Source organism: Physeter macrocephalus, chromosome 18 (assembly GCF_002837175.3).
Source record: "Physeter macrocephalus isolate SW-GA chromosome 18, ASM283717v5, whole genome shotgun sequence".
Taxonomy (NCBI): domain Eukaryota; kingdom Metazoa; phylum Chordata; class Mammalia; order Artiodactyla; family Physeteridae; genus Physeter; species Physeter macrocephalus.
In genome coordinates, this window is record NC_041231.1 from 62,449,053 (window position 1) to 62,464,821 (window position 15,769).

The window sequence follows — 15,769 nt, forward strand, 5'->3', positions numbered from 1 at the left end:
TTATTGTGTTGTTCATCATTGTTTGTTTGCTCTTTAGTTCTTCTCGGTCCTTGTTAAACGTTTCTTGTATTTTCTCCATTTTATTTCCAAGATTTTGGATCATCTTTACTATCATTACTCTGAATTCTTCTTCAGGTAGACTGCTTATTTCCTCTTCATTTGTTTTGTCTGATGAGTGTTTACCTTGCTCCTCCATCTACTGTGTGTTTCTCTGTATTCTCATTTTGCTTAACTTACTGTGTTTGGCTTCACCTTTTTACAGGCTGCATGTTTGTAGTTCTCATTGTTTGTGCTGTCTGCCCCCAGTGGCTCATATTGGTTCAGTGGATTGTGTAGGCTTCCTGGTGTAGGTGACTGTTGCCTGTGTTCTGGTCGATGAGGCTAGATCTTGTCTTTCTGGTGGACAGTACTGTGTCTTGTGGTATGTTTTTGGGTTTCTGTCACCTTATGATTTTAGGCAGTTTCTCTGCTAATGGGTGGGGTTGTGTTCCTGTCTTGCCAGTTGTTTGGCATAGGGTGTCCAGCACTGTAGCTTTCTGGTCATTGAGTGGAGCTGGGTCTTAGTATTGAGATGGAGATCTCTGGGAGATCTTTCACCATTTGATATTATGTGGAGCCAGGAGGTTTCTGGTGGACCAATGTCCTGAACTTGGCTCTCCCATCTGTGAGGCACAGGCCTGACACCCGGCTGGAGCACCAAGACCCTGTCACCCACACTACTCAGAAGAAAATGGAGAAAAAAAACAAAGAAAGAAAAAAAGAAAGAAAGAAAGAAAGAAAGAAAATGAAATAAAATAAAAAGTTATTTAAAATATTTTAAAAATTATTTTTAAAAAATTAAAAAGTAACAAAAAAGAAAGAAAAAAGAATGAAAGAAAGAAGAGAGTAATGAATTGAAAAAACAAATCCACCAATGATTACAAGTGCTAAAAACTGTACTAAAAAAAAAGAAAAATATATGGACAGACAGAACCCTAGGACAAATGGTAAAAGCAAAGGTATACAGACAAAAATCACAAAAGAAGCATACACATATACACTCACAAAAAGACAAAAACCAAAAAATAAATATGTCTATATTTTTTTTAAAAAGGGAAGAGAGCAACCAAATCAATACATAAATCTACCAATGATAATAAAGTCTAAATACTAAATTAATATAATCCTAAAACCAGAAACCAGTCAGTTGCATACAGCAACCCCCAAGCATACAGTTGCTCCCAAAGTCCACCACCTCAATTTTCTGATGATTCATTGTCTTTTCAGGTATTCCACAGCTGCAGGGTACATCAAATTAACTGTGGAGATTTAATCCACTTCTCCTAAGGCTGCTGGGGGAAATTTCCCTTTCTCCTCTTTGTTCACACAGCTCCTGTGGTTCAGCTATGGATTTGGCCCTGCCTCTGTGTGTAGGTTGCCTGAGGGCGTCTGTTCCTGCCCAGACAGTATGGGGTTAAAGGAGCAGCTGATTAGGGGTCTCTGGCTCACTCAGGCCAGGGGGGCGGGAGTTGTATGGAAAGTGGGGTAAGACTGCGACAGCAGAGATCAGCATGAAGTTGCAACAGCCTGAGGTGTGCTGTGTTTTCTTCCGGGGAAGTTGTCCCTGGATCACGGGACCCCGGCATTGGGGGGCTGCACAAGCTCCCAGGAGGGGAGGTGTGGATAGTGACCTGTGCTTGCACACAGGCTTCTTGGTGCCTGCAGCAGCAGCCTTAGCTTTTCATGCCCGTCTCTGATGTGGTGCTAATACCTGGCTCGTGCCCATCTCTGGAGCTCATTTAGGTGGTTCTCTGAATCCCCTCTCCTCACACACCCTGAAACAATAGTCTCTTTCCTCTTAGACAGGTCCAGAGTTTTTCCCGGAATCCCTCCCAGCTAGCTGTGGTGCATTAGCCCCCTTCAGGCTGTGTTCACGCAGTCAACCCCAGTCCTCTCCCTGGGATCTGATTCCAAAGCTGGAGCCTCAGGTCCCAGCCCCCGCCTGCCCCGGTGCATGAGTAGACAAGCCTCTCAGGCTGGTTAGTGCCAGTCGGCACCAATCCTCTGTGCAGGAATCTCTCTGCTTTGCCCTCTGCATCCCTGTTGCTGTGCTCCCCTCCATGGCTCCGAAGCTTACTCACCCCCGCACCCCAGTCTTTGCCAGTGAAGGGGCTTCCTCATGTGTGGAAACTTTTCCTCCTTCACAGCTCCTTCCCTGAAGTGCAGGTACTGTCCCTATTCTTTTGTCTCTGTTTTTTCTTTTTTCTTTTGCCATACCCAGGTATGTGGGGAGTTTCTTTCCTTTTGGGAAGCCTGAGGTCTTCTCCCAGAGTTCAGTAGGTGTTCTGTAGAAGTTGTTCCACATGTAGATGTATTTCTGATGTATTTGTGTGGAGGAAGATGATCTCCATGTCTTACTTCTCCACCATCTTGAAGGTCTCTCCACCCAAAGCAGGCACTTTAACCATTCATTTGAGCCTGAGAAAATTCAGTGGTACAACACTGCACTAGAGTTCCCTGTGTGTCTGACTCACGGCTTATAACTTTCTTTTTCTTCACAATGCTTCACATTGTAGCATATGTGTTTCCTGCAACTTGTAAGAACATCTAGAGGAAGGTGCTGTGGAATGAAGTCTTTACAAGCATACAGAAAAGCCAATTCATAGATTCTATTTTAATACTAGTGTTTTCCAGCATCAAAGCTGCCTTTAAACAAGGTTGCTCCTTTCTTTTGTTCCCTGCATTACTATACTCTGGGAGTGAAACTAATTTTAGTGAGAATATATTATGCCATATTATGTCTTTCCAGTAACTTGTACCAAAAGACCATCCTTCTAATGGGAAACCAGACTTTACCTCTAGCCTGAACCAGTGGTGAAGTTTTTCTCTGTGTTCAATGTGGTAGCTCTTTTGCTGAGTCACTTGAGCCTGAGGAAATTCAGTGCCAAAGCACCGTTATACAATTTACCATTAGCATGACTAACTGAGTATTGGTTCCTTTAGTCATAGACCATAGAGTACCCAAAGTCTTTGAGTCACAGAGAGATGAAAAGCTATATACTACAGTCTTTTTAAAGCTACATTTTCCCCATTTCAACCTGCCTTATAGACACAGTTGTTGACTTTCTTACCTTAACTGCATGCAGCAGACAATGAGCAAAACTTACTTTCATAGAAATATCTATGCCCTTACTATTTTGGTCTGGAGCTTCTACCAAAGTCGAAGTGTCTAATGGGGAAACAAAACTTTACCTCTACCTTTATAAAAAGATTCTGGTTTTCTGTTATACAGCTAGGCACTTTGCTGATTCAACATGTCTTTAGAAAATCCAGTGCTAAACCAGTTCTACTATTCATCGGTGGCATGACTTATTGAGAACCTTCTCTTTTTTTTGTCTCAAAAAACTTGTGTAATCAATGTCTTTCTTATACCTAGTAAGGAACTTTGAATTACAGATGCTGTGTATCATTTCTTTACAAGCAGACAGAAAAGACAAGGCTAACATGCCCATTTTTAAAGCTTAGATTTTCACATCCTCAAAGATGCCTTTCAAACACAATTGTTACCAGTCTTACTTTCACTGCATTTGATAGTCTCTAAGTGGAACTACATGTACTATTAAAACTTGTGCTTACTCCGTCTTTCTAGGAGCTTGTTGCAAACTTCTATATATCTAAAGACTTTACCTCTAAAATGAAATAATGGTACAGTTTTTCTCTCTTTTAAAGCTAGATGTTTTAACCTTTCATTGGAGCCTGAGAAAATTCAGTGGTAAAACACTGTAGTAGTGTTCCCTATGTGCCTGACTCACTGAGTATGACTTCCTCTCCCTGGAAACACACAATGTATCAACTGTGTTTCCTGTGCCTTGTAAGAAACATCTAGAGAAATATGCTTTGCAATCAAGTGTTTAAACGTGGATAGACTGGTCAATTCATAGATTTTATTTTCAAAGCTAGAATATCCCAGTGTCAAATCTACCTTTAAATTACAGTTGTTTCTGTCTAATGTTCACTGCATTGCTATGCACTTGTAGTGAAACTACTTACACTTAAGGGTGTTCTTTCCAGATATTTGGTAACTTGAATTTTTAGAGTTGTGCTAGGGTGGGTTGGATGATGTGGGTTGTTTTTAATATCTAAATCATTTCCTGGTATAGTTGGATACCTAAATGTTAAGTACTGAACATTGACTTTCTTTTGCAAAGAAGCTAAAGGTGTCTGGGGCTATGTTTGGTACCACACTGTGATTTTTTTAAAAAAGCACATGTTTTTAGAAATCATTATTGGTATTTATTTGCCAATATAAAGAATGTTAATAGACAGTTTATAATTGCTTACTCTGTTTTTAACTAGAAATTAAGGATTTTAAGAGTTGAGGATTGTAATCTAAATATGTAATTAAGGCTACTCAAATAATAAAGGAAATATTTCAGTATACATCAGGGAAGCAGGACATATGTTTTGAATTTTTTTAAAAAAGGAGTTTTATACATGGTCAGGCTGAGATTAGATTAAACTTAATTAGGTAAATGGATTTTGTTATTAAAAGTGGGCTTATACAAGACTTGATTTGGTCCCTCTCTGCTATGAAAACAAGTTTACTTAAAATTCTGCTTTTGATAACAGATTATGTGAACTTCCTTGCCTTTAAGTGATCTGCATTTCCTTTTGCGATCTCTTCTCACATTGGTTAAGAAATAAGTATCTTACAGTGACTTATGATTCTATTTTACCAAGTTTTTGAAAGTTCTTGACACCTTTCCCAAATGTCAAATTTTAATTAAAGTTCTTTTGACCCCTGGCTGTCTTTGGGATGTTTTAGAGGGCCCCTGAGGCATCTCAGAGAGTAATACTTAACTAGTATTATTTGGTATGTTGAATCACACAGAAAGCATTGTCAAATAAGTGATAAGCCTCTTCAAATTATATGGTATGGATAAATGTCACTACTATAGGTATTCTATAAATTATATAAAATTTCTGAAATGTTGATATGTCCTAGTATAATGGTATCAGTCATAAATCTGGTTGTCATCTTAAAATGTTGTATATCACAGCAACTTGGTCAAGCCTCTTTGTCAACACATTGTAATCAGTTCTTTAAATTTGCCTTTTTGACTCTTTAATAGACGGTTAAGCTGATGCTTTGCAAGTGCTTCATCTTCAAGGGGGTTCATAGGAAGGACTTTTTGACAAGTGCATGTATCTGATAAATTTCCGATTACATCACTGAACTGGGTAAGTAAACATCCTAATGGAAACCTGATGGTTTCATAAAAGGTTAAAAAAAGGGTTGGTTACTGAGTGAAGTGATGAATATGGTTATAATGTTTATGGTTTTTTTCTGGAATATTACTGGCTTTGATCTGTGTTTTCCAGCTATAGGGAAGCCCTTCTCCTCAAGTTACACATGACTTACAGCAATTTGATAAATTATACCTCTGTGAGTAAACTTGAAATATTTTTATTTTCTCTCTGGCTGGTCCCTCCAGAAACTGGAGACTCTTGGGTTCTGAGCAGCCTTATCAAGTGAATGGGAAAGACTGTCTCCTGGCATCTCAATATTTGGGGAACTGAGAATTCCACTGTGGCAGAATCTGATGGCAGGCTTTTTGCATGGATTTCCTGACCTTGAGAAGCCTTCTGGGAATTCAGTCTGAGACTTCTGAGGAGTTCCACCACAGCCAGTTTGGAGAAGCCTATGTAGTCAATTGACCAGATTTATTTTACAAACAAATTAGTCTTGATGTGGTGTGTTTGTGGAGATGAAGGTAATGTTTTAGAGAAAAAAAGATTATGTTTTAATAGACATTGAATTCTAGTTCTCCAGTTTCTGGAAGTCTGTATTTATGAAAATTATTTTGTTAGCCACACTTTTGCCCTGATGTTCAGTAGGAAAGGAAAATTATCTAGCAGAGTTGTCACAGAGTGTAAGTGGAGTTGTCACAGAGTGTAACTACTTACTGCCTTCTTTAAGTCTATTGCTAAAAGCAAATGTACAATGATTGTGTCACAATTAGGTATAAGTGGTAAAATGTATGACTTACAAAGTGTTTCCCCATTAACATACCTCTGAGCCTCTTGACACTATCTGATCAGTTTTCCACCAATGTGAATATCTAGGCAAACATAAGGGAGGTCTAGCACCAAGAGACAAGATCTAGCCCAGGGCAAGCAGCTAAAATACCCTGGCATTAAAGGGCATGTTTTGGTCTGTTAAAGGATTTGTAATCAAAAGGGGAAATGATGGGAAAATCTGCATATATCTTGAGGTATGGTGAAGTCGTTCTGGCTGATACATGGTTTAACTTGAATTTTACTGACCAGAGTGGCTTTTTTATGACTGTTTGAACATGCATTTTCCATCTGCCTTGGCCATTGAAGAGGGTATTACATTTGAAAGTCAAAAATGACATAGCTGTGGTTCAGACATCCAAGGTAATACTAGGTGGCCATTGTGGATGTGATTTCAGATGCATTCCTGTGTTTCTGAGAACTTGAGTTTTCTGAGCTGTGTCATACTTTGGATGCCACCAGCCATTCTCAAAGCAATGTCTACTGGCAGATGTCAGCTGTGACCTTATGACCTCAAGGTCTCTTCTTGTAACAATTAAATTTTTAAACAATAAAGTTGTTTTAGATTAGATGTCAGCAGAAAAAGATGTGTTGTGTCCAATAGCTCCTGTTATCCATATGTTAATACCAAATCAGAAGTTAAAACCTACTTAGATTAAAGTAGACACTTGGCTACCTGGCAACAAGTCTCCCCCAAAGTGCAAGGTCCAGACTGGTTTTCAGGCTTATTCTCCTGAATTCCTCAGGGGATGATATCTTTATTATACAAGACTCAGACCCAGGATTTGGAACTTGGAAATATTTCCCACTTGGTGTCCACTCACCAAATTGAGGTAGGACTACACCGCCATTTCAGCAGGAAGTAGCCAGAGCATTTGTTACACCATTCCCTGAAAGAGTTGGGGAAGGATGAAACAGGATTGGAAGTTGAAACTGAGTCCCTCTAAAACCAAGTTCCTCTGCCAAGTTTATGATTATCCTCTCTATCCAATACATTATTCCCCTTCTTGTCCAACACCTGTTCTCCTCAAGATTGGGGGGTATCAAAGAAAAGGGGGCATTGTAATAGGGAAGAAATCTGACTCCATATTAGATCTGTTCCTTTTACTTTAACCTTTGTGCTCTGTTGCCATGCTTAGTCATGCTGGCTCTGTATCTTTTGTAAAAGAATGTTGCCTATAGCTTGAAATATACAGGAACATCATGACTTGAAAGTGACCTGACCTGAACAGAGAACATCATTTGTCTTGTTGGAGGTTTACACAGGAATGTCATGACCTGACCATGACCTGATCCACATGGACAACTGCAAGAACAAAGAATTTTACACTAGTAAGTTTGCAACAACTAACTACACCCCTCCTTCATCTTGCCTTTAAAAGGGCTTTGCTGAAAGCCTTTGAGAAATTCAGGCTTTTTAAGACATAAGCCACCTCTCTCCTTGCATGGTCCTGCAATAAACCTCCTCTGCTCCAAACTTCAACATTTTGGTGTTGTTTGACCTCACTGGGCATTGGACACACAGACTTGCATTCAATAACAATTCAGTATTGAGATACATTTAATTTCTGATAAAATAATATAGTTCACAGATTAAATGATATAATATAGTACATGGCATAGCTGTCTCATGGCAAGTGGTCAATCAATGTTTTTATTGTTAACATCATTCAAGAATCCAAAATAGCTTCATTAAAAGAGTTACTGCAAAAAGCTAGTAAAAAGTTAAAGAAAAAAATGATAAAATGATAGGTCTGACTTGACCCCTACTGCTTCCCTCTTCCCTTTTAACCTGAATACCCATGTTTTACCAAGTATCTGTCTGAAATTCTTTTCTACTGTGAAGAGGCTATTACTACACAGTAATCATTTAAAATAAAAATAAGTTTACAGACAAACCCACTAAAGTGTCTTTCATCCTTGGTCAAAATAACTTCTAGTTGTCCCACGTTGCATGTCCCTAAAGGACCATTATCAAAACGATGGTCCAAAGATAAATGACTCAAGTGGGACAATGGAAAAGAGATTGCCCTCAAAGTTCTTTGGCTTACAAGTCTGTTAACCACTAGAATTGCATGCATCACAAAATGGATAGGACTTGGGATCACTTAAAAATACAGTATGGTATGCAGTTTACAGGAAGAAGGTAAGAAAGACTTTCTTACAGTTTTCTTAACACTACATTAGGCACATCACAAAATGTTTACCACCTGCATTTACAGAAGGAACACTACATAGAACTCAGTTAGCAATTAGCTTCTAAAGCACATTTGCTTACAAATCATGTTAAATTGTTCTCCAGGAGTATCACAGATGGGTATTGCTTGCATTCACAGAAAGAACACTGTATGTGATGCCATGGAGGAGAGTGAAACTTGCCTCCCCCAAATGTCTCTTTGCATGTGGATTATTTTGAGCTGAAACTATCAAGGCCTAAAAAACTAAAAAAGAAACCGACTTTCCTCCAATGGCCTAAAGAATTTACATAGAGAATATGTTCCTGGAATACAGATATCACCAGAGATATCTGCAAAGAATATGGATTAGGTATAGTGGAGGAAACTCAACAGGGACTAGATATCAGAGTCCACTGTGTCCAATTGTCTCTGTTTGGCCCAGCAAACATTTATTTATCAAACATTTGCTTTTCATTTCCATATTAGTTGCCTTCCTCCCTCTTTGAGGTCCTAGACACTGACCCCCAACATCTTCTTTTTTCCTTTAGCTGAAAATGGTATTTAAGCTGCGTTTTTTCAGCCATTTTGGTGAGTTACTCTCAGTTTTCCTGGGTCTCTCTCTCCCATGTATATGTTATTAAACTTTTGTGTGATTTACTCCTGTCAATGTCTCATGTCAATTTAATTCTTAGACTAGCCAGAAGAATATGGGACCCATCATTACTAGCTAGACACTACTTGCACCAAAGCTGCTGCAGTTAAGAGATCATGGGGGGCTTCCCTGGTGGTGCAGTGGTTGAGAATCTGCCTGCCAATGCAGGGGACACGGGTTCGAGCCCTGGTCTGGGAAGATCCCATATGCCGTGAAGCAACTAGACCTTGAGCCACAACTACTGAGCCTGCTCGTCTGGAGCGTGTGCTCCACAACAAGAGAGGCTGCGATAGTGAGAGGCCCGCACACCACGATGAAGATTGGCCCCCGCTCGCTGCAACTCGAGAAAGCCGTCGCACAGAAACAAGGACCCAACACAGCCAAAAATAAATAAATAAATAGATTTTTTTTTTTTTAAGAAAGAAACAACACCTTTAAAAAAAAAAGAGAGATCCTGGGACACCTTATAAAAGCCTTCAGGAGGTGAAAATTCTTCCTTTTTTTTTGGATGCACCATGCTTGAGGGGGATATTAGACCAGGGATCGAGTCTGTGCCCCCTGCAGTGGAAGCACAGACTTAACCACAGGACCACCAGGGAAGTCCCAGGAGGTGATAATTCTTACCATGTCAGTCTCCAGAACCTCTGCCTGCAAGCTTTGTCAAAAATGAAAGTGGTAAGATATATTTTTTTCTTTTCTAAAATTATATCATCAGGAGAAAATATTTGTGGTACTATCTCCTTGTACTTGGAAACTCTTGGTTTGTTTATCTTTTTCCTCCCAGTGATGCTCACTGTTTTTCTTTGTCTCTGTCTTTTGTGTCCATTGTCATAAGGAGGAAAACCATTGGTCTGATTGGGTTTTCCTTTTGTCTTGTTCTATATCTTGAGAGCCTGACTTGTTAACCAGTCCCTCTAGTCTCTGCCATCCAGAGGGTACACATACTGATGTAAATTTTACAGCCAGTCAAATAGACTGGAATTCAGAGCAGTCAATTTGTCTGGCCATTCCAACTCTCAAGGGGATATGTTATAAGGGGTCTCAGTCCTAAGGGATCTTCATTGTCTCAACTTTTCTTGCTTTATTAGTTATGCAACAAAGTCTTTACTGTCTTACACTATTTTTGGAAATAAGCTTTTGGATCATGGGGGCTATATCATCTGTGCCCTCACCAGGAATGCCTCTTGTGTCCATGGTACTAAGCCTGGAAAGTAACCTCTGGGTCTTTCCATAAGTAGGTTTATTGGTTTGAGTCACTATTAATATCCTACTGGTCAATGGCCAGACAATGGATCCTTTGATTTGAAAAAACTTCTAAATTGGTAAGAATTTTAGAGAGCACTTATTATAAACAGCTATTTTACTGGTATAGATGGAAAGATCAAATTAAAAGGTAGATACAGAGAAATATAACAGCTTACCTTAAGAACGCCTGTAAATTTAAAAAAAAAAAGAAGTTTGGGAAACCTTATTGAATTTGTGGTCTCAGTTTCCCCTCAATGGGTCTATGGGTGCTAATAAAACCATTAGGTTAATTAACAAGAAAATAGGAAGAAAGTGAGTGGAAAGTCAAGAGATTCTTCCTAACAAAGTGGAAGTTCCAAAGGGTTATTTAAAAAAAGGTAAATAAAGTAAATATTAAAGGTGGCAAAATAAAGAGAGTCAACCCCAGTCCTCTCCCTGGGATCTGATTCCAAAGCTGGAGCCTCAGGTCCCAGCCCCCGCCTGCCCCGGTGCATGAGTAGACAAGCCTCTCAGGCTGGTTAGTGCCAGTCGGCACCAATCCTCTGTGCAGGAATCTCTCTGCTTTGCCCTCTGCATCCCTGTTGCTGTGCTCCCCTCCATGGCTCCGAAGCTTACTCACCCCCGCACCCCAGTCTTTGCCAGTGAAGGGGCTTCCTCATGTGTGGAAACTTTTCCTCCTTCACAGCTCCTTCCCTGAAGTGCAGGTACTGTCCCTATTCTTTTGTCTCTGTTTTTTCTTTTTTCTTTTGCCATACCCAGGTATGTGGGGAGTTTCTTTCCTTTTGGGAAGCCTGAGGTCTTCTCCCAGAGTTCAGTAGGTGTTCTGTAGAAGTTGTTCCACATGTAGATGTATTTCTGATGTATTTGTGTGGAGGAAGATGATCTCCATGTCTTACTTCTCCACCATCTTGAAGGTCTCTCCACCCAAAGCAGGCACTTTAACCATTCATTTGAGCCTGAGAAAATTCAGTGGTACAACACTGCACTAGAGTTCCCTGTGTGTCTGACTCACGGCTTATAACTTTCTTTTTCTTCACAATGCTTCACATTGTAGCATATGTGTTTCCTGCAACTTGTAAGAACATCTAGAGGAAGGTGCTGTGGAATGAAGTCTTTACAAGCATACAGAAAAGCCAATTCATAGATTCTATTTTAATACTAGTGTTTTCCAGCATCAAAGCTGCCTTTAAACAAGGTTGCTCCTTTCTTTTGTTCCCTGCATTACTATACTCTGGGAGTGAAACTAATTTTAGTGAGAATATATTATGCCATATTATGTCTTTCCAGTAACTTGTACCAAAAGACCATCCTTCTAATGGGAAACCAGACTTTACCTCTAGCCTGAACCAGTGGTGAAGTTTTTCTCTGTGTTCAATGTGGTAGCCCTTTTGCTGAGTCACTTGAGCCTGAGGAAATTCAGTGCCAAAGCACCGTTATACAATTTACCATTAGCATGACTAACTGAGTATTGGTTCCTTTAGTCATAGACCATAGAGTACCCAAAGTCTTTGAGTCACAGAGAGATGAAAAGCTATATACTACAGTCTTTTTAAAGCTACATTTTCCCCATTTCAACCTGCCTTATAGACACAGTTGTTGACTTTCTTACCTTAACTGCATGCAGCAGACAATGAGCAAAACTTACTTTCATAGAAATATCTATGCCCTTACTATTTTGGTCTGGAGCTTCTACCAAAGTCGAAGTGTCTAATGGGGAAACAAAACTTTACCTCTACCTTTATAAAAAGATTCTGGTTTTCTGTTATACAGCTAGGCACTTTGCTGATTCAACATGTCTTTAGAAAATCCAGTGCTAAACCAGTTCTACTATTCATCGGTGGCATGACTTATTGAGAACCTTCTCTTTTTTTTGTCTCAAAAAACTTGTGTAATCAATGTCTTTCTTATACCTAGTAAGGAACTTTGAATTACAGATGCTGTGTATCATTTCTTTACAAGCAGACAGAAAAGACAAGGCTAACATGCCCATTTTTAAAGCTTAGATTTTCACATCCTCAAAGATGCCTTTCAAACACAATTGTTACCAGTCTTACTTTCACTGCATTTGATAGTCTCTAAGTGGAACTACATGTACTATTAAAACTTGTGCTTACTCCGTCTTTCTAGGAGCTTGTTGCAAACTTCTATATATCTAAAGACTTTACCTCTAAAATGAAATAATGGTACAGTTTTTCTCTCTTTTAAAGCTAGATGTTTTAACCTTTCATTGGAGCCTGAGAAAATTCAGTGGTAAAACACTGTAGTAGTGTTCCCTATGTGCCTGACTCACTGAGTATGACTTCCTCTCCCTGGAAACACACAATGTATCAACTGTGTTTCCTGTGCCTTGTAAGAAACATCTAGAGAAATATGCTTTGCAATCAAGTGTTTAAACGTGGATAGACTGGTCAATTCATAGATTTTATTTTCAAAGCTAGAATATCCCAGTGTCAAATCTACCTTTAAATTACAGTTGTTTCTGTCTAATGTTCACTGCATTGCTATGCACTTGTAGTGAAACTACTTACACTTAAGGGTGTTCTTTCCAGATATTTGGTAACTTGAATTTTTAGAGTTGTGCTAGGGTGGGTTGGATGATGTGGGTTGTTTTTAATATCTAAATCATTTCCTGGTATAGTTGGATACCTAAATGTTAAGTACTGAACATTGACTTTCTTTTGCAAAGAAGCTAAAGGTGTCTGGGGCTATGTTTGGTACCACACTGTGATTTTTTTAAAAAAGCACATGTTTTTAGAAATCATTATTGGTATTTATTTGCCAATATAAAGAATGTTAATAGACAGTTTATAATTGCTTACTCTGTTTTTAACTAGAAATTAAGGATTTTAAGAGTTGAGGATTGTAATCTAAATATGTAATTAAGGCTACTCAAATAATAAAGGAAATATTTCAGTATACATCAGGGAAGCAGGACATATGTTTTGAATTTTTTTAAAAAAGGAGTTTTATACATGGTCAGGCTGAGATTAGATTAAACTTAATTAGGTAAATGGATTTTGTTATTAAAAGTGGGCTTATACAAGACTTGATTTGGTCCCTCTCTGCTATGAAAACAAGTTTACTTAAAATTCTGCTTTTGATAACAGATTATGTGAACTTCCTTGCCTTTAAGTGATCTGCATTTCCTTTTGCGATCTCTTCTCACATTGGTTAAGAAATAAGTATCTTACAGTGACTTATGATTCTATTTTACCAAGTTTTTGAAAGTTCTTGACACCTTTCCCAAATGTCAAATTTTAATTAAAGTTCTTTTGACCCCTGGCTGTCTTTGGGATGTTTTAGAGGGCCCCTGAGGCATCTCAGAGAGTAATACTTAACTAGTATTATTTGGTATGTTGAATCACACAGAAAGCATTGTCAAATAAGTGATAAGCCTCTTCAAATTATATGGTATGGATAAATGTCACTACTATAGGTATTCTATAAATTATATAAAATTTCTGAAATGTTGATATGTCCTAGTATAATGGTATCAGTCATAAATCTGGTTGTCATCTTAAAATGTTGTATATCACAGCAACTTGGTCAAGCCTCTTTGTCAACACATTGTAATCAGTTCTTTAAATTTGCCTTTTTGACTCTTTAATAGACGGTTAAGCTGATGCTTTGCAAGTGCTTCATCTTCAAGGGGGTTCATAGGAAGGACTTTTTGACAAGTGCATGTATCTGATAAATTTCCGATTACATCACTGAACTGGGTAAGTAAACATCCTAATGGAAACCTGATGGTTTCATAAAAGGTTAAAAAAAGGGTTGGTTACTGAGTGAAGTGATGAATATGGTTATAATGTTTATGGTTTTTTTCTGGAATATTACTGGCTTTGATCTGTGTTTTCCAGCTATAGGGAAGCCCTTCTCCTCAAGTTACACATGACTTACAGCAATTTGATAAATTATACCTCTGTGAGTAAACTTGAAATATTTTTATTTTCTCTCTGGCTGGTCCCTCCAGAAACTGGAGACTCTTGGGTTCTGAGCAGCCTTATCAAGTGAATGGGAAAGACTGTCTCCTGGCATCTCAATATTTGGGGAACTGAGAATTCCACTGTGGCAGAATCTGATGGCAGGCTTTTTGCATGGATTTCCTGACCTTGAGAAGCCTTCTGGGAATTCAGTCTGAGACTTCTGAGGAGTTCCACCACAGCCAGTTTGGAGAAGCCTATGTAGTCAATTGACCAGATTTATTTTACAAACAAATTAGTCTTGATGTGGTGTGTTTGTGGAGATGAAGGTAATGTTTTAGAGAAAAAAAGATTATGTTTTAATAGACATTGAATTCTAGTTCTCCAGTTTCTGGAAGTCTGTATTTATGAAAATTATTTTGTTAGCCACACTTTTGCCCTGATGTTCAGTAGGAAAGGAAAATTATCTAGCAGAGTTGTCACAGAGTGTAAGTGGAGTTGTCACAGAGTGTAACTACTTACTGCCTTCTTTAAGTCTATTGCTAAAAGCAAATGTACAATGATTGTGTCACAATTAGGTATAAGTGGTAAAATGTATGACTTACAAAGTGTTTCCCCATTAACATACCTCTGAGCCTCTTGACACTATCTGATCAGTTTTCCACCAATGTGAATATCTAGGCAAACATAAGGGAGGTCTAGCACCAAGAGACAAGATCTAGCCCAGGGCAAGCAGCTAAAATACCCTGGCATTAAAGGGCATGTTTTGGTCTGTTAAAGGATTTGTAATCAAAAGGGGAAATGATGGGAAAATCTGCATATATCTTGAGGTATGGTGAAGTCGTTCTGGCTGATACATGGTTTAACTTGAATTTTACTGACCAGAGTGGCTTTTTTATGACTGTTTGAACATGCATTTTCCATCTGCCTTGGCCATTGAAGAGGGTATTACATTTGAAAGTCAAAAATGGAATAGCTGTGGTTCAGACATCCAAGGTAAAACTAGGTGGCCATTGTGGATGTGATTTCAGATGCATTCCTGTGTTTCTGAGAACTTGAGTTTTCTGAGCTGTGTCATACTTTGGATGCCACCAGCCATTCTCAAAGCAATGTCTACTGGCAGATGTCAGCTGTGACCTTATGACCTCAAGGTCTCTTCTTGTAACAATTAAATTTTTAAACAATAAAGTTGTTTTAGATTAGATGTCAGCAGAAAAAGATGTGTTGTGTCCAATAGCTCCTGTTATCCATATGTTAATACCAAATCAGAAGTTAAAACCTACTTAGATTAAAGTAGACACTTGGCTACCTGGCAACAAGTCTCCCCCAAAGTGCAAGGTCCAGACTGGTTTTCAGGCTTATTCTCCTGAATTCCTCAGGGGATGATATCTTTATTATACAAGACTCAGACCCAGGATTTGGAACTTGGAAATATTTCCCACTTGGTGTCCACTCACCAAATTGAGGTAGGACTACACCGCCATTTCAGCAGGAAGTAGCCAGAGCATTTGTTACACCATTCCCTGAAAGAGTTGGGGAAGGATGAAACAGGATTGGAAGTTGAAACTGAGTCCCTCTAAAACCAAGTTCCTCTGCCAAGTTTATGATTATCCTCTCTATCCAATACATTATTCCCCTTCTTGTCCAACACCTGTTCTCCTCAAGATTGGGGGGTATCAAAGAAAAGGGGGCATTGTAATAGGGAAGAAATCTGA